At 40.9% G+C, this 19489-nt stretch overlaps 1 protein-coding gene across 12 annotated transcripts in view; it reads right to left on the reverse strand.

The window, feature by feature from the left end:
- Cobll1 (cordon-bleu WH2 repeat protein like 1) overlaps positions 1–19489 on the reverse strand; it is a 155125-nt gene that overhangs the window by 132369 nt on the left and 3267 nt on the right. Inside the window, exon 1 of one of the 12 annotated variants that reach the window (XM_029473795.1) lies at positions 18972–19025. The exons of 10 other annotated variants lie outside the window; for them this stretch is intronic. The gene's annotated coding sequence lies outside the window, so the exon portion shown is untranslated. Of the gene's footprint in view, positions 1–17254; positions 18185–18971; positions 19026–19489 lie in introns of those variants that run through there. One more of the 12 variants, XM_029473796.1, reaches the window with a different exon arrangement.

The following is a 19489-nucleotide window of genomic DNA, read 5'->3' on the forward strand; positions in this document are numbered from 1 at the left end:
AAAAAAAAAAAAAAGAAAGATGGTTTCCTTGTTTAGAGCACTGGCTACTCTTCTTGATGACCTGAGTTCAATTCTAAGCGCCTACAAATCAGCTCACAGCTGCCTATGACTGTAGCCCATGGGATCTGATTCCCTCTTCTAGTGTACAGGTGTACATGGAGACAAAACATACATACATACATATACACACATATACAAACATACATACATACATATTTTTAAGGAAGAATATGAAGAGGAAGCACATCACCCATTCATGTGGGAGTATTTATCTTGAGACATATTCTCATCAATCATCAATGGTTCTTTCTCATTTTGGATACATGGAGTAGAGAGGGGCTATTTCTAACTATTCATGTTGACTTGCTGAACACCTCAGTGAGTACCGTCCAGTCTGTGCGCGTGGGATGGATATAAAAGCACCATGAAAAACTTCCCACGCATGACCAGACGGTCACAGGCTCAGAGACAACGTCTTCTGGGGAGAGACCATAGCTGACCATAAAAACCACTCGTGCGCTTGGCTTATTACCTTTCCTCTAGGAACAGTAAGAAAGTTTTTTAATATAGACATGGTGTACTCTCACTATCTCTACATCTTACCCGGTAAAACCTTTTCTAATGATTGCCACGGGCTAGAAAAAAAAGTGCTTACAGAGAATGACATTCCGTGAATTAATGAGCTACCAAGCAGCCTGCTTTTACACTTGAGAAACCACGATCCCAAGCCAAATACCAACTACTGACTTTCTGAGCAAAAAACACTGAGAGCTGAGGCTGGGGAGAGAGACAGTCCTGGACATGTCCATGGAGGGTCTGCCTTAGGAACAGTGCGACCTTACTTTGGTCCTCAGAAACCATGTGAAAAGTCTGTCACAGTGGCAAGGACTCTTGGTGGAGACAGAGCCATGCCTAGGGTTCTGTGGCCAGCCAGCCTAGCGTATCTGGGGACAGCCTGCCCAGTGAGGGAGACCCTGTCACAAAACAAAATGGGGAGGGGGGAGATTGGAAGTGGGCAGGTAAAGTCAATCTTGCATGTGTCATATGATATGGTAGATACTCAAAAATGTTAACCGCTCAGCTATAGACATGTTACATGAACGTGTTCCCAAGGAGTTATTACTGTCCTTAAGTCTTCTCTCTATGCATCGCTCTTTCGACTGCTTACTGTGTGCCTTGTCGCTCTACAAACATCAGTCCCAGGTTTAAGGCACTAAAGATGCCTTGTCCAAGTGTCTTCAGATAAAGAACAACCTCCATTGCTGCCTGGCCAACTGGCAGCTTGGCCCGTGTCTGCTGAGCGGGCCCGCCTGGCAAGGAGAATCAAGTGCCAAAGTTAACTGCCCTTTGCTGCCATGGCAATGATCCTCACTCCTCCTGGGTTACGAAATATTCCCTGCAGGAATTTTCCCTTTGGCACCTTAGTAGCCCTTGCAGTCCGCGGTCCTTGGTAAGGACAGCTTTCTCCACACTTGCCTTTAAAAGTTCCGGCCAAGAAAGGCAGTTTTCATACCGCCTCTCCCAGAGTCCATTGAAGACCAAGCTGTGGAAAATTCTGACCAGCGAGGAAGAAAATACATACATTCATACAATGGACATTCCTGTGCACTGCCTCAAAAGGCCCAGAGACCTTACAGACCAGACACATGATGACATTCACCATGGGAAAATTAAAAACTATTTGATTAACTAGCATTTCAAATACTTGGGATGTTCCTTATATTAGCCAGGTATTACATGATCTCAGAGGTTGTTTAAAGATATATATATATATATATATATATATATATCAATCAGTATGTGTGTGAGCGCAGGTATGTGCACACTACAGCACAACTTAAGGTCAGAGGACAACTCTCTCATGCGGGTTCTCTCCTGCCACCTTGGGGTCTAGGGATGGAACTCAGGTTGACATACCTGAGTACAAGCGACTCTACCCTGTAAGTAATCTGCCAGCCAAAGGTGTAATATTATTAAAAGACAGAATCACCTTTCCCCCTCAGCCAACATGATCTTGTTCTATGAGAGTTATTTGAGTTCTTTGAGTTATTATTATATAATGAATTTTGGGCCAACTAGGGCTACCTAGTGAGAGCCTGTCCCAACCCCTAAACCAAGCCAAACCACTATCACCACCAAAAAACAACAAAAAAGACAGTGGTGTTGACTTGCCTGGATCTGGTCGCAGGAGTGACCTGTTGGCATGTGAGCACCGTGACATACTCTGAATATATATATGAATATATATATATATATTTTCCAAGTCTTATAGTAATATTGTCAGTGTACTTCCTGCTAATGCCCAACCCAATATCTGATAAAGCTGGTTTTCAGCAAATACTAATACATGTTACTGTTAAAAAGTTAACTGTTGATTAGAGTAGAAAGCTGAACCCCCACATCTTTTCTAACAAACCCTCTCCCTTTCAAATCCATTCCTAGTCAGAGACCCAGCTTCTTGGCCCTTTAAAAAAGCCTGAGAGGTCCCAACCCTTTCATGCTCCTATACCCCAGGGTCAGGTGGTCACATCCTACAGAGTACTGCTGAGAAGCCCAGAGCTAAGCTGTACTGATACAATGCGCACATCTGAGCAGGGTTCGTAGCACAACTCTGAAATCCCTGTACGCAAAAGGCAAGTTCAAAGCCCGCCTGAACTGTAACAGTGGGAACTGCTTTCAAAAATCTCTAAAGCAACCAAACCGTCACAGAGGAAACGACACCCATGACCTGGGAGGCAATTACATGCAGTCAGACCTTAGTTCAACTCCACCCAATGGCTAACTGCCTCTATTTCCCCCAAAGAATCTGGTACCTCACCCCAATGACAAATACAGATTCCTCTAAAAGCGCAACTTTCTAGTTTTCAGTTTCTAGCAGTGGAATTAAACCTGTGCGGGTGGTTCCTTCATAGCACCAGACTTGGAAATTGGTCCTCTCTGGATGCTAAAGCTTACATACCTTTCAGTTAATGATTTCACTGGGAACAGTTCAAAGGCTCAAAAGGTGAAAGGTTAAACCTAACACGAAACTACATAAGGCTACTCCCAGAACTTGCTAGGCAAACATTTCAAAAAGAAAGTTAACTAACAACTTAGAGCATAAACTCAGAGAAAACATGAATGCAGTACATGTAGTCAGAAAATACAGTGCTCACTAAACAATCTAGAAGCATGCATTCTATCTACAATGTTACATGCACTACTTTGGAAACACTGTGGACTTTAAGGTTTAAACCAGTGCTCTGACAAATTTGTAAAATGTTGCTGACTGGACTTCCACCAGAGTCCTACTCAATGCACATGGCGGTATCCCCAGGACTCAATAAGAGAAGAAAACTGCTTAACCCAACCTTCTCCAGAGTACTGGACCACTGGGGTTTTGTTGTATAAAATATGAAAATTTGTAACATCATAATGCATCAGGGAGATGTTAAAATGCCAATTATTTGCATTATTATCTCCACAGGGCAAAACTGTTTTTTAAAGTCACGAATTCTTCAATATTCTGTATTAAGGGTGTTAATTTTACAGTGAAAAATTATTTAAGAAAAATAAATGTTTTAGAAAGTGTTTTGCCCCATTTTAAGGTTGCTTCTGCTACACTCTGGCCTTGCTGAACATATAGCAATTCTTAAGACACAGATAGATTCCTAGAACACTGAGGCTTGGCTTTCAGACCTGCCACTGCCTGGTCTTGTGACTCTGCATAGTAAAAGCTCAAGATAACTCTGGAACAAGTAGTGGATGTCAGCTGGATGTTGCTGCTGAGCCCAGAAGAGTATGTCACGGTGCTCACATGCCAACAGGTCACTCCTGCGACCAGATCCAGGCAAGTCAACACCACTGTCTTTTTTGTTGTTTTTTGGTGGTGGTGGTGGTTTGGCTTGGTTTAGGGGTTGGAACAGGCTCTCACTAGGTAGCTGTAGTTGGCCCAAAACTCATTATATAATAATAACTCAAAGAGATCTATCTGCCTCTGTCTTCCAAGTGTTGGAATTAAAAGTGTGTGTGAGACCATGCCCAGTATAACCAGAGTTATACTTGTACCTTTTAAATGTAGAAGTCTAACTTCAAAAATACTCATTTGGGGAAAAATTATATTACTTAATTTTTTTTTTTTACAAATATTGGTTTGACCTCTGCAGCTGTCAGTCTCTGCCATTTGGCAAATTACCTTGTAAAACACACTGATTATTGTCAGCTTATAAGAAGCATCCTATTTCTTTGAAATCTCTTAAATGCTGAGTTTATGCCTAGGTGTAACCAGAACAGACTAATACCATCTACTATGGAAAAGCAGATATGGGGTCAAGAAATTTTGAAGGAGACTATATATATATATATATATATATATATATATATATATATATGTGTGTGTGTGTGTATGTATATATATATATGTGTGTATGTATGTGTGTATATATATATGTATGTGTATATATGTATATATGTATATGTGTGTATATATATATATATAGATAGATAGATATAGATATAGATATATATATGGAATATGGGAGCTTCTCTCAACTTACAAACGTCTAGGACTACATACAACTCAGTGGTAGGCAGTTGTTAGCTAGCATGCATAAGGTCCTGGGTTCAATTTCTGGCACATATTTTTGTTAAAACAAACAAACAAAAAACACCTTTAAAATCCAAGTTAATATAAGAATGCACTGCCATTACCTTCACTATAAGTCTACACAACCAAGAGTCACCTGGAAAGATGAAATCTTCCTGAATTTGCCTCAGTCAGACTGGTCTGTGGACATGTCTGTGGGGCACTGTCTCTGTTGATGTCAGAAGGTCCAGCCCACCATGACAGCACCATCTGTAGGCCAGTGGGCCCAGGACATATAGCAAAGCTAGCAGAAGGTAGACCTGGAAGGGAGCCAGTAAGCAGCATTCCTCCACTGACTTCAGTTCCTTCTAGAGCTCCTGCCTTGACTTCCTCAAGGATGCACTGTGACCTGGAAGTATAAGCCAAATACCATTTCCTCTCTAAGACGCTTTTGGTCAGAGTGTTTTATCACAGCCAACAGAAAGAAAACCAGGAGACCCATGTAACCATATTTGCCCCAAATAAAGGCTCTTCGACGCAGTTCGTAAACCCAGGGCCTGTGTGTGGGAGTCCAACAATCTGTCATCCAACCCTTCCCCGCTCAGACAGCGTCTCTGTAAACTGTCCAGACTTGCCTCAGGCTTGCAGTCTCCTTCTGAAGCCACTCAGGAGCTAGCATGCCAGGTGTGCACCACCGCACCTGGCACAAAGTTTTTGATCAAGGGTGGACAAAGAGTCACAGCTTTAATGACCCAAGACTAGCACTGTGCCTGCTCCCCTCAAACACTAAACAGTACACCCACCGCCATCATCTCAGAGAGCCAAGACCGAGGAGTTCCTGGGACTCTCCGTGCTTATCCGTAGCAACTAAAGTCAGACTCTAGACTGATGCACAATTTTACAGCATTTGCAGGGCACCATGCTTCAATGTCTTGTTTAGGCTAGGTGGGAGATGTTTGTAAAAGGGAATGTTCTCTTCAGCGTTTGACCTGCAGTCACAATGGTGGCGAGCTCTTACTTCCCTTGAATACAGGTGTGGCTGAGTATAGCTCCCCCACAGACAATGTGCAGTCACTGCCTACGTCTTGCCAAAGTCAAAGAAAGGCACTTTCAGGTGTTCCCATCCAATGCAGGAGGAAATGGGCTCCCAGAAAGGCCTGGGGGAATGATTTGAAGTACGGTCTGGCCATCAGCTGGATAGCACATTCCTAATCTAATAGGGGTTGGGGGAAGAGGTTATGGCTCTCCCTGTGAAACAGCCAAGTGGCATCTGCCTGGAAAACTAAGAAAGCTTCACCAAATGCCATCCTCTACTTCCTGGGACGTTAAACGAGACGTGGGTGTCCCTGTCCCTTTGGTTTCTCGTTAGTTGTTGTAGTAAAGATAGCAATATTACACTGGGCTGCTTTCGAATAACTGAGGGTGGCTATTTGAAATTTACTGTACACGGCGCATGCCTGGTACCTGCCAGTCTTATTCCCTGTTTGATTCCGTGGTACTAGACTTGTCTACTTGGTCACAGAGTGTCCAAGCCAACAAGCAATGCAGAGAGACTCAGCACCTGATCTTCTGCCCAAGCTCACCCTCCAACAGCAGCCTGCCAAGTGCCATCTGATTTCTGGATGGACCAGTTTTCTTTGAAACCAAAACGAATGCTGTTAAATGCCAGAGAGCCAAGCATGCTGGCTCAGTTCATCAGAGAATTGTAAGTAGGCTGAAAGCTATGAATAAAGAGAATGTGACTCGTTATTAAATGCCCCAAGCTCGGCTCCGAGGGATCACCTGCCCTTGTGTTATCATTTCACAAAGGACTTGTTGTTTTGTTTTAATTAAATTTGCTCACTGATGATTCCACACATGTATATAATGCACTCAGATGAATGTCATCCCTCACAGCCGGCCTCATGCCCTTACCTCTCGACACCTTCCTTACCTCCCTGCAGGTCCCTCAAAGGGTTTACTGTTCTGTTCTTGTTGATTTTAAAGATAAAGTCCGACTTAGGAATTCATCTTATTTTAGGGGACTATAAAATGCCAACATATTGTCAAAATATCCTTGGGTAAAGGGGGGGGAAAACACACAAACATTTCTATGAAAGTTTACAGTTTTACATCCATTTTGGTAGGGAAAACAAAAAACAAAAATCTCAGCAGCACTTACATCTTTGAGAGGAAAAAAAAAATCAAAACTATCAGAGAAAAGGATGTGTTCTCTAGGTGATTATTTTTGGCAGCCTGGTAAATACAGGTTTTGTTATTTGAGACAAGAGTCTCATCATATAGTTCAGGGTAACTAGACCTTCAGATTCCCCTGCCTAGGCCTTGAATATTCTGGATTACAAGTGTGCTGGAATCATAGGTCTGAACCATGCCTGACACAATTAATTTCCTACCCCCGAATCTCTTCTTTTTAGAACTAGGACAAACAACCCATTCATAATTCTATCTTACGCTTCAATCTGTTGTTTGTGTCAACAGGCCAATTCCTCCGCTAACAGGAATCCTGCACCAAAATGCCAAGGCCGCTGACAATCCAGACTTTCCAGCCTTGACACAAGTTAGGAATGACGAGGTGCTGCTTGCCTGCTTGTGAGGACTCAACAATTACCTCACTTTCAAACCCCTCCAATCTGACTTATAAATCACACGCTCTTTCCTGTCCCTATTCAAACAGGAATGTTAACCCTGTAAATAAGAATAGCGTCTCTAGGTCCTGTTACGCTTGACCCATAGCAACAGCACTAAAAATTTTCACTTGTGCTGTTAGAAGATTATAGTTAGTATAATTTCAGAAGAATGAATATATTTCATAGCATAAACAAAGCTAGACTGAATCTCAAGAGTGACAAATCTACACCAGCGACTTTATAACACTACTATCTAACAGCATCTTAGCAGCAGCCGACTGTCAGTGCTTATAAAAGGGAGCAGTTACTTTACCCGCCTCTAGTACCACACAGTGGAGTGTCTCTTTTACTAGATAAGCAAAGTCCCTGTTTCTATCCCCAACATCGACCTAAGACTCAAGTTCCCACAAAGTCAAATGATTCCTATGGAAGAGCTAACTGTTGTTGGTCTAAGTGTGTGTAGAAATTAAATTAAACCCTGCTATTTACACAAAAGTAGCAGCCAGGAACACAGGCCTCAGCTTTTTTCCAATTCAGAGGAGATGTAAAAATACATTGTGAACGCTTTGTAGCAAAAGGTAGAGTGTGAAGCAAGAAGAAAACCTGAATATCGGCCAATGGGTAAAGCATAACAACAACAGCATAAGGCTCTTTATAAAGAACAGGAATGATTGCTAAAGTCTACTAAGTTTATAAAGAAGAAAATAATATGCCAACACACATTTGCAGATGACATGGCTTCCCGTGCAGGGCATAAGGGTCTGGAGTACCTGAGAACAGACTGGTGACCGTGAAACAAAATCTTCATGTTATGGAATTAACTAAACTTTTACATCTGATTCACTATGAAATGTTATTTCTGTTGGAGACTTTACTGTGGCTAGAGTGATGGCTTAGCAGTTAAGAGCACCCACTGCCCTTACAGAGGACCTGAATTTTGTTCCTAGCAACCCACATCAGATGCCTTACAGGCTACCTGGAATTCTAGCTCCAGATCTGTTTTCTGAGGGCACCTGAACTCACATGTGTCCATAAACAAAAAAACTCACATACAGACACTTAAAATTTTTAAAAGACAACTTCACTGGTGTGCTACCACTAAACTCTATTTTGTGTTGCACAATGTTTAAATTATGCTTGTCATGTGCATCTGAGAACAATTTTAACTTACAGTATCCTACCAGGATTCCAAACAAATTGTAAAAGTAGAGCTGGATGTAACCAGCCATGAGGCCCTGGGTATGCTTCCCAGCATGGGTCAAAGGGACCAGACAGGAAATGCTCATTTTGTTGTTCCTGGGTATTTTGATTTGTTTTGGTTTTGCTTGTTTCAAGGTTCTGTTATTGGTTTTCGTTTTTTTGTTTTTTGAGGGGTTTTTTTGTTTGTTTGTTTTTTTGGGGTTTTTTTGTTTTGTTTTGTTTTTGAGACAGAGTTCCACACTATTGCTTCAAGCTGGTCTTGCCTGAACTCACTGTAATCCTCCCGCCACAGCCTACCGTGTGTTGGGATTATGGGTATAAGTCACTTGTCACACCAGGAATGTTAATGTTAACCCCAATAACCTTGTGGGGGAAGGGATCTACATGGCAGAAATGAAGATTCTGGAAAGAGTTCTCTCACCATTATGTCATTTCATGTCATTTATATATGCCACTGACTAGAAAAACAACTAGATAAATGATACAACCCATACACACTAAGGAGTTCAGATATCTAAAAAGGAAGGTGTGTTTTGTCTTCTTTTTATTGAGAATACTTAAAAACTGACTTAGGCCGGGCGTGGTGGTGCACGCCTTTAATCCCAGCACTCGGGAGGCAGAGGCAGGCGGATTTCTGAGTTCGAGGCCAGCCTGGTCTACAAAGTGAGTTCCAGGACAGCCAGGGCTATACAGAGAAACCCTGTCTCGAAAAACCTAAAAAAAAAAAAAAAAAGAAAAGAAGAAAAAAAAAAAAAAAAAAAGAGCATTACTCTTTTTAAAAAAAACAAAAAAAAAAAAAAAAAAAAGGAGTTACCTTCGCTGACACAACTGTCAATTAGACTAAGGATTCGAGCCTCTCACTCCCATAGTACCTTGGTTGTCATGGTGACAAAAATCCTGATGTAACGAACTTGTGAGGGAGAGGAAGAGAGCTGAGAGCTGTAACTCAACAGCTTCAGTTTTGGTCCCTGGTGGTAGGGAAGCTATGCGTGATTTCTGGATAGCCAGACCCTGGCTAAGGCTCCAACTTTGAAAGACCATGGAACAGAGCTAGAATCTGAAACAGCACCAGGCTACAGCCCTCAAAGTTTATAGCCCTTGTGAGCCAAACATCAGCTAGCCTAATCCCAAAATATCCTTCCAAAACTGTGCTACCAGCTGGGGACCAAGTACCAGGAACATGAGCCTATGGGAGACATTTCCCCTTTGAGCCAGGCTCCATCCCCCAAAGTGATGGGTGTTGTCCTAAAGCAGATGTACATAATCTTGTACCTAAAACATTCTAAACAATCTAATATCACTGGCATGTTTCACAACAACATCATAGATCCAAACCCTCAGAACAACTTGTTCAGTATCAGAAGAACGTGTTTTTCCTCCATTAGTAACTGTTACCTTTCATTTATCAGCCCTCTGAATATAACACGTTCTGCGCTATTTGTCTTTTTTTTAATCTTCATCCCAAGTACAAATGTGGTCACCCTGACATTTGCATTTAGCAAATAATGCATTACTCTGCTATACTAAGCAGAATAAAAGACACCTCTCCCTTCCAATCTCCCTGAAGTTGGTTTCTGAGATAGTTTAAAAATATTAGCTGATTACACGGAGCTAGAGGAAAGAAACTAATATACACAACTAGTATACAAATATTTTTTAAAAAAACAAGCTGCATATGAATAGAGTTGTTAACGCAAATTGCAAAAAAGTTGCCATTTCATCTTGAAAATAAACATGATTTGTATCTTTAAATTTTGAGACTTTAAATGTATATGTCACTACAAACAGCCTTTCCTTGACAGGGTTAAACTGTTTGGCCTCTAAAAGTAAGTTAAAGGCCTCTGTTCTGGACTCCCAAGCAACATCACCTTTGTCCTCCTTACATGTCCCTGAGAGGATCTGGGAGAGCCTGCATGGCTATGCATCATTCCCAGAAAATGTCCTAAAGCCACAATGGCTCAGCAACTATGTGGTGACTAACTTGGGACAAGTTCCTTACCCACTACCCAAATCACACTTTATGATGAGTAATGCTATAATCAACAGAAGGTTTGACCCTCTGCTTCTATGCATAAAGCATCTCAGATGCCTTCAGTGATTAGAGTGAAATGGCCAGAACTTTTACAAACTGCTGTGTGATAAGAAATCTCTTGAAGGACATGGTGAAGACCAACAGATCAGAAGTTCTGAAATGTTTACCGCTTGGTCTCTGTGGCACTGTTTATCATTCTAGGTACCCAAACCATTACTACCACTGACGGACTTCACCTTGGTGTCCAAGCCATTCCAAACATCCATGCAATCCCACAAACCATTGGGGGCCTGGTGGGTGGCCTGTAAGCTAATGCTTCCACTGGAGACATGCAGATCCCTAGGGCTCCATGGTCCAAAACTAAGGAGTGCAATAGAAGACTACACTGACAGCCAACCTCTGTCTCCACATAAATCCAAGTGTCCACATACCCACATGCACGTGTGCATCCACTCTCATCCACCGCGCATAAAACACACAGAGACATACTGCAGCATATCATCACACAATACACACTTTAAACTCATCTCCTTTCACCCACAGACATTCTTCTCTGCCACTTTCAGCTTGACCCTCTTGAAGCACAACAAAAAACAAATCAGAGTATCTAACTGTTCTCTAGGGATGTAGAATGACAGACCTAAACATAGCAACAAGAGCTAAGAAGAAGGCACTTCCTAGCCTGGTAGGACACTTTGCGCAGAAATGTTACAGCCATCAATGGAGTAACAGTCAGCAGAGGAACATAGTGGGCCAAAGGACAGGAAACACAGATACCATCCTCTTAGATAGCAACCTCTTTCATACCAGGATGGGTTTTCTACTGTTGCCTCTATTCTTTTACAACTGTGTATACAGCAAGTGGCAATCGAGTCTAAAAGAACAAAGGGTGTGTGTGTATGTGTGGGGGGTGACCAGGTTGCTTCTCTGATGCTCCACTTTATTCTGACCCTCTTCCTTTTCCACAAGTGTGAAAGTCAACTCAATGGTTCCCCTAACTACCCGGATGATTCCTGATTTGATTGGTCTAGAAGGCCTAGCACGACCCAGAGAGCCCAAAATGCAAGGGTCTCAGTCATTTTCCCATTAGCAGCTCAATTTCCTGTTATTCTAGAATATTTGAACTGACTGACACACAACTGCAACAGCTGTTAAAACGCTGGCTGGCTACCATTGGTCCCCCTGGACTCATCTAGTGCTTTCAGACTTCTGTTTTTGCAGAAATAATACCCTGACAACAGAGTAGACAGAAGGAAATCTTCCAGGCCTGGCCATAAATTCCTCACCTAAGGTTCAGTGCCTTAACTACTTCCTTAGAAATAGATCTTGTGTTTACAGATGCTATGGTATTAGGTCATGAACGGAAATGGTGTGGTTTTAGCAAATACACCAAAATGCAGCCAATTGCTTGGTGTTTGTGACAGTTAAGCTCAACTGTCTGCTTGATGAACTGTAGCATCACCTGGATGACGAGCCTCTCGGCATGCCTGAAGGGATAATCTTGATTAACCACAGGTAACCACAGGTGGAGCCATCCCACAGACCGACATCCTGCACTGTATAAAGACAGCATGCGCTAAGGATGCCCCATCACTCACTGCATTCCAGGTGTAAACATAAGTTCCTCTTGTCTTGACTTTCCCACCATGAGGGCTGTACCCAGGAACCATGGACCTGACTATATACCCTTTGCTCCTCAAGTTGATTTGTCAAAACAGTCTATCACAGCAACACCCAAAAGAAGCCCAGTATTAAGGTTTCAAATTGATCAGACTGAGAATTGAGGTTTTCTACAATGATGCCATCACTATCCTAATAGATCATAGTACTTTTGGCATTTAATTCTTAAAGTCAACCTACACAAAAAGAAATCAAATCAAAATCATTCCACAAAACCATATGATGAAGCCCAATTATGAGAACTCAAGTTCATGATCAATAATATTTCAAAATCTTGCCTCTAGAATACTTGAATCATTTCCCAAAAATAAAAATTCATTGCCACGGTTTCTGGATGTTTGGAAATCCATACCTGAATCTTTAAATTCATGCACAGCATTGTGGATTCAGTCTATGAAAGGCCAGGAACCACAAGACCAGCCAGTCCTTAAAAAGCCTTTTCCAAGACAGGCATTCCTCAGATAGGGAGCTTGTGTGCAGAACCGGAGCCCCTTGGCCCTTTATAAATAGTCATGGGAAACTTCATTCTCCCATACTCTTAGTTTGTTTTTATTATAACAGATGGGGAAAAAATTCTGCAAAGCAAAATCATGAAGAAAAAAAAAAAGTGTCTCGTAGCTATCATACTAACGTTAGCACACTAAAAGGCCCAAGGCTAAGAAATATCTTTACTAACAATAAAAAATGATGGAAATTATAAAGACGGTTTGACTTAACACCTAAATAAGTTCAGAGTCAAAATACTAGATATGTATGGGCTGGTAAGATGGCTGGGCTAGAAAGGTGGCTGCTACCACAGTCAACACTTGAGTTCGATTCCAGGAACACACAGTGTCGGGAGACTCTCCGACTCTGCACACATGTATGTACACACACATACATTATATGAATGTAAATTAAACTTTAAAAAAAAATTAGACAGGACTTCCATCTACCTGGGGTCCATTTTTTTCCTGGACATTTATTTCTAACATCTCTAACCACATCTATCATTGTTTGTAAAGGTTTTTCTAGCACAGGAGTCTTAAAGTCCAACCAATATAAGATAACAGAAATTAATCCTGTATCTTCTAAATGTTAACATTCAAATACATTTGCTAAGGGCCATGCCTAGTCTTCATTTAAAAAAAAATGAAATAAATGTACTACTCTAAAAACCCTCTAATATAAGATATATTTTATTTTCTGAATGCTTCAGCCACTTAGAGTCAACTGACATTTGTGTTCAACATTTAAAAGAATATACATGTTCTAATTTTAAAAATCAATGTTTCATGTGTTCACTTCCTAAGTTAAGTTGGGTGTCAGCCAACTTTTCTATATAAAGCATCTGAGTGTGTAAATGTTTTTAGCTTTGCAGGCTACAAGATTATAATCTGGTGGATTCAACTTCACTGGAAACACTGTATCCAAATGCATGGTGCCAGTTAATTCAGCTCCTTGAATACACAGGTAGAAAACAAGCAATTAATATTCAGGGAATACCTAAAGTCAAAAACCAAAACCAAGTAATTATTTTTCAAAATCATTCAAAGCACTTAAACAGATAATTCTCCCAAGAAGGTAAAGAAGTAGGCAAAAGAAGAGCCCAACAGAAAAGCTCCATGAAGTCATTAACCATCAGGAAATCATGAACCAAGCCCAGGATGAGAGACTTTGTCATACCACTAGGATGGCTACTATTGGCCTAAGAGGCAACCAGAAAATTATAGTTGTTGAAACAGTGAAGAAATTAGGAGCTTTATCTATTGTTAATGGGAAGGTAAGATGATATAACCATTAAATAAAACACGATAGAAACTCCTCAAAAAATTAATAAGTGCTAGGCATGGAAGCACGTACTTGAAATCCCAGTATTCCAGAGACATACCGAGTTTCAAGAAGCCAGAGCTACAGAGCAAGACCCTGCCTCCAAACAATTAAAATATAGTTAAAAACTAAAGCCATGATAGCACACACCTATGCTCCCAATATCAGGACGTTGAAGCAGATCTTGAGTTCAAGTGCAGTCTGAAATATATAATCAGACCCTCACTGGAAGGAAGAAAGGAAGGGAAGAAGGGGAGGGAGGGAGAAGATACCAATTCCACATCTCACCACATATCTAAGGGTTAAGAGCTGGATCGCTAAGTGCTATCTGTACACTCAGATGTATAACATCACTACTCACGGTAACTAAAATCTGGAAGAAACCAAGCATCCATAGACGGATGGCTGAATCTTTACATGCAAACGTATGTTTAACCAACACAAAGGATGCAGTGTTCGCACGAGCTAAAATGTGTAAACGTGGAAAGCGATAAGCCATGTGAACTAAGCAGATTACAAAAGACTAGATTCCACTTATGAGAAGTGTTCAGTATGGTCAGAATCATGGCCAAAAAGCAGATTGGCTGCCAGGCGCATCAAAGGTGGAAGCAAGTCTGTATTTAATGGAAATAAACTTTGTCTTAACAGAACAATGGGGGTGGAAAAGGGGGTGCAATATGAATATGCTTAATAGAACTTAATGTACACTTTCAAAGATTTTAAGATAGGAAAGTTTACACTGTGTGGATTATTTACTACAATTTAAAAATGAACAAAGGGAGAGAAGCACAGGCCGAGTCCCGTCTTGGCCTGCAGGTCACCATTTGTCAGAGCACACAGTCTGCCAACCCATGAGGTAGGGTATGGGATCTAAAACTCTTAAGCATAAACCAGACATTAAGTTGGCACCATAGTACTGATTGTACCTAATACCATGTTTCCTTTTTCTTCCCCTACATGGTACAGATTAATTTCTTTAGCAAAGCACTTACGGTTAGGAGCCAATTTCCTGGTGTCACCCACCCCCCCCAAATTATTTCATATACTTGACCAACTTAATTAAAAGAGATCTTAATAAAAAGATGGTTGGCACTGCTATGTTGATACATCCTACGGACTTGCTACTCTGCTTCTCTCTACCTCACTAGGAGGAAATTAAGACTTTAAAGGAGAAAATATACATTGTTCTACTGAACATGTCTCTCATTTGGTAAGCTCACTCTTGTGTGCTTGTATGCTTGCATGCATGGTCTGTGTCTGTCTGCCCCTCTGTGCCTCCGTCCCTCCACCATCACCCCTTCCCAGAGCTGAGGACAGAACCCAGGGCCTTGCACTTGAACCCAAGGTAGGCAAGTGCTCTACCACTGAGCTAAATATACCCAGCTTTCTTACTCTTGCAATTATGCAAACAACTTCTCATACAACAAGAGGACTGCCATTTACTATGAATACAAGTTTTATTGTGAGTTTGAAAACAGAATTTACCAGATAATTTACTATGAGTTTCAACACACAGCCCAAGTATCTAATCTCCTTGTTAGTGTTACACACTTTTATAGTCATTGGAGTGTGTAGCATTTTTAAAAATATATGATAAGAGACATTGTTTTGAACAGAGAAGGGATAGTCAACTTTGTAGACAACCTGAAATAAAAACTACTTTGAGCCATTAAGTGCAAACCATATCCCAAATGTAGCTACATGACATAGTTGTAAACTCAATGTCTGATGCTAAGCCTACCCGTGAAACAGAGGTTTGGAAACTGGGTCTTGCTTCCAAAATCCACTGCATCTACTGTATCCACTGCAGTTGTGTGATCATGGACATGCTAATTCAGCAAGTATAAGATGGAGTTAGTATACTTTCTCAAAAAAAAGGAGAGGAAATTTATTTTAAGAATAAAAAAATACTTTATAGAGGATGAATATAATCTTTAGAAACTCAAGATCAAGCTTAGCTCCTTAAAAACAGCAGTGCCTCCACCCCAAACTTCAGCTGCTGATGCTAACCAGTCACTCTCAAATCTGGTGGCAGAGTAATCCTAACCATGCCCTTGGCCCAGACCAAGCCAATCAAACCAGAACAGGTCAACGTGTGAGAAAGCACGGGCACTGGTTTTAAAGTTACCTGAGTGATTTTCATGTTGAAACATATGCTAAATATTCAATGGTCAAACTTTAGAACCAATAATGAATCCAAATAGGGGTAGCAGCAGTTGATAAATCCTTCCTTAATTTTCCTCTCATTAACTCCATTGCTCCCAAGCTGCTGCGAAAGTATAAAGTCAGTTTGTTAACATCCTGTCTATTCCAGGTTTGTTTCAGAATCAAGACAGTATGATCCCTCAAAGCAAGGTCAACTACAACTTTGACATTTACATTTTGAAAAGTCAACCGAGAAGCTTATCTGGGTGAGTAATGATTGCCAGCGTAGGCACACGATGTCAAAGATAAAGTCTCAGGCTGAGATCAGCAAGCACGTTGCTTTTTCTCGGTGATGAATGCCACACTACAGAGGACTAACAGGCAAAGCTTGGATAACTTTACTCTAGGAGAATAAACACACTCTCCTTTGTGGGGATCATGTTCCAAGTCTCCCATGGATGCCTAAACCGTAGCTGGTTCTGAACCCTATCCATACTATGCTTCCCTATGCACACACCTACCTCGGATAGCTTACTTTATAAACTAGGAACAGTGAGATGCTAGAAACCATACCTAGAAAATAGAATATTACTGTAACAAAGGTAACACGAGGTGATTGTGTCTCCTTTAAATCACTGTGTACTTAAATTTTTTTGGCATATCTGAATTTTCAGAATCACCAATCTTGGAAGGATGAGACCATTATTAAGTAAAATGATGAGGGTTTTCTTCTCTGGTTTTATTATTATTATTATATCTGAGACCAGGTCTCACTCAGTATCTGAAGACGGCTGGAACTCAGGACAACTGTTCTGTCCCAACTTCCCAAGTCCTGCTATTACAAGCATAAGATACCCAACAAATAATGCTTTCTTGACCCTAAAACACTATTGTGCTTTGAGTTGCTTGATGTGATTTCCAAGAAGGCTACCAAGTGACTGCGGCCTAGGAGACAAAGTATGGGTAGACACTGCACGGTATACTAAACAAAGTCATCTCTTATGTTTGGTAAGACGGAGAAAAATCAAGATGGCACAATATCATGTTACTAAGAAAGAGATGTGACAAAACTCAACAAACTGTTCCTTTCTGGAATGTTCTATGTAATATTTTGGGGTCATCACTGACAACAAGAAACTCTTAACTGGTAACGCTGAATATCCACAGCAGAAAGTAAAATCATATGTGGTTATTCACCTTTAAAACCTTTCAGCTCTTCAATTTGTGTCTCAACAGGGCTCTTCTTCTCTTCCAAGGCACACCAGCCTAGCATTTCCAACCAAGGAAACTAGTAAACAATTACAGCTTTCATATGTCACAATACAAACTAAGCCAGCTAACGTTCATCTATGTGAAAACCTATATAATAGATACACATAGATGATAGACGTCAGATAGCATACATATATGTGGATACATATTATGTGGTATCTATGAATGTTCAGAACAAAACTTACTTAGATGAATTCAAAATACTACAGTTAATTTGAGCAGAGATTTGAGACCTATACAGCTCCTACAAGCAGAGCAGGTTCTAAAAACATTCACCATGATGGCTGCATGCCACTCAGAGAAAACAACTCTATTGTCCACAGCTGAGTTAAGTAGTAGGGAGCTAGTTAAGGCATAACCAGTTAGTTGTTTACAGCTAAATCATTACTAGACTAAAAGGCTCAGTTACTATGATTATGTTCTATGTTAGGTTGGGTCTAGTGGAATAAGTGACAGAGCCCAGTTCAAATCAATTGCTTTTTGCAACTTTACTTTAAAATCGTGTGTGTGTGTGTGTGTGTGTGTGTGTGTGTGTGTGTGTGTAACATGCAAACTTTAATCTAGCCTGGTACCCTAATACGCATAAAAGCAATTTGCAAGACGGTGAGATGGGAATATCCCGAGTTCAACTCTGGCCTCCACTTTGTGGGACTCATCTCAACACAAACCAACTCATGGGGAAAACGAACATAAACATTTAATCTCAAAGTAAAAACACTAGAGCTGTTGGAATTCTGTGGATTTGAAGTCTAAACTCAGCGGCATTTTTCAAAATCAAAAGCCAAGCGTACAAGACATCCAACAAATGGTCAATACATGCTTATACGCAATACTGAAAAGGAGAGCTATTAAGGTCATCACCTTATTAGGGATTGAGGAGGTGAACCAGAAGCGACGGTAAACCCCTGAGGAGGTGTGAGGACTGGAACAGGATCCCTTCACTTCAGGGCCAGGGTCTTTTCAGCAGGCGTCCATGAGGTAGCCACATCTATGCAGATGAGGCCATTTCTCCCAGGTGTCTCACCACCACACTATACTAAATGTGAGTTAAGTTTATGAAAACACTGAAGAAAAACTTAAACCATCACATTTTTATTTACATATGCAAGATTACAATTTTTTTAGAATGTTTCAAAGCAACAGTAACCAAGAGGCCACAGAGTATTTTTTTCCTACAATAATGTTATTCCCCTTCCCCCTAACATCTTACGTTACAATATAATACCTGTGACTAGGCATTTCATGGAAAAAAAAAAAAAAAAGAGGCCTGTTTAGCACCAGCTATAGAGACTAAAAGCCTGAGCTCAGGGCAGCCCTGTAGGTTCACCAGGTGAGGGCTTGCTAGCCGCACCATTAAGGCACAGGTAGCAAAGTCGGAGACCATAAGAAATGGAACAGAAGGCAAGCAGAGAAAGGCAGGCTCACTTTACAACAGTATTCTGTACCCATAACCAACTCACTCCCGTTAATCCCCCTTAATGACCTTGTCACACCTCTTAAAGGCACCGCACCACCAATTCCGTTATGTAGGGGAGGGGGCCAAGTTTCCCACCTAGGAATCTCTACAAGATCGAAACTATATAAACTACAGCACTCTGTTAATGATTCAACACCCATGTGTTAAAACATAGATTACTCTTACCTTAGTCAGAAGACACTCAAATCAATTAACACAGTGAGCAGGCACCCCAGACCTCAGGCTTTACTAATTGGCTCAGTAACTCAAGCAAAGAGCTTCCTCCTCCCCACCCCACCCCCACCCCCACCCCTGTAAAATATGAAGCTGCATTGATTTGCCCTTCAAATAACCTGTTACAACAGAGTAAACCTTGGAAAATTACAGACAACAGAGGACTTCTTTTGAACAACAATATCCACGGATAAGAACTAAAGTAGGCCTCACCAGCTATTAGGCTATTGAGTCATGATATAATTAGTTCTATAGTAAGGAGCCTACCTTCAAAACCAACAATTATATCATATTAGGATTGCACCCTGCACCTCCTAAATACTCTCGTTTTCCCACAATTTAAGCCTTTTTAAAGATCTCGAATTTTTTTTTTTTTTTTTTTTTTTTTTTTTTATTTAAAAAACTTTAGGAGTATTCTTTGGAAGTTACTTTATGGTGTGGTTGGACCATATGGTACCACTGAATGTGAA

This window comes from Mus caroli, chromosome 2 (assembly GCF_900094665.2).
Source record: "Mus caroli chromosome 2, CAROLI_EIJ_v1.1, whole genome shotgun sequence".
NCBI classification, from domain to species: Eukaryota; Metazoa; Chordata; class Mammalia; order Rodentia; family Muridae; genus Mus; species Mus caroli.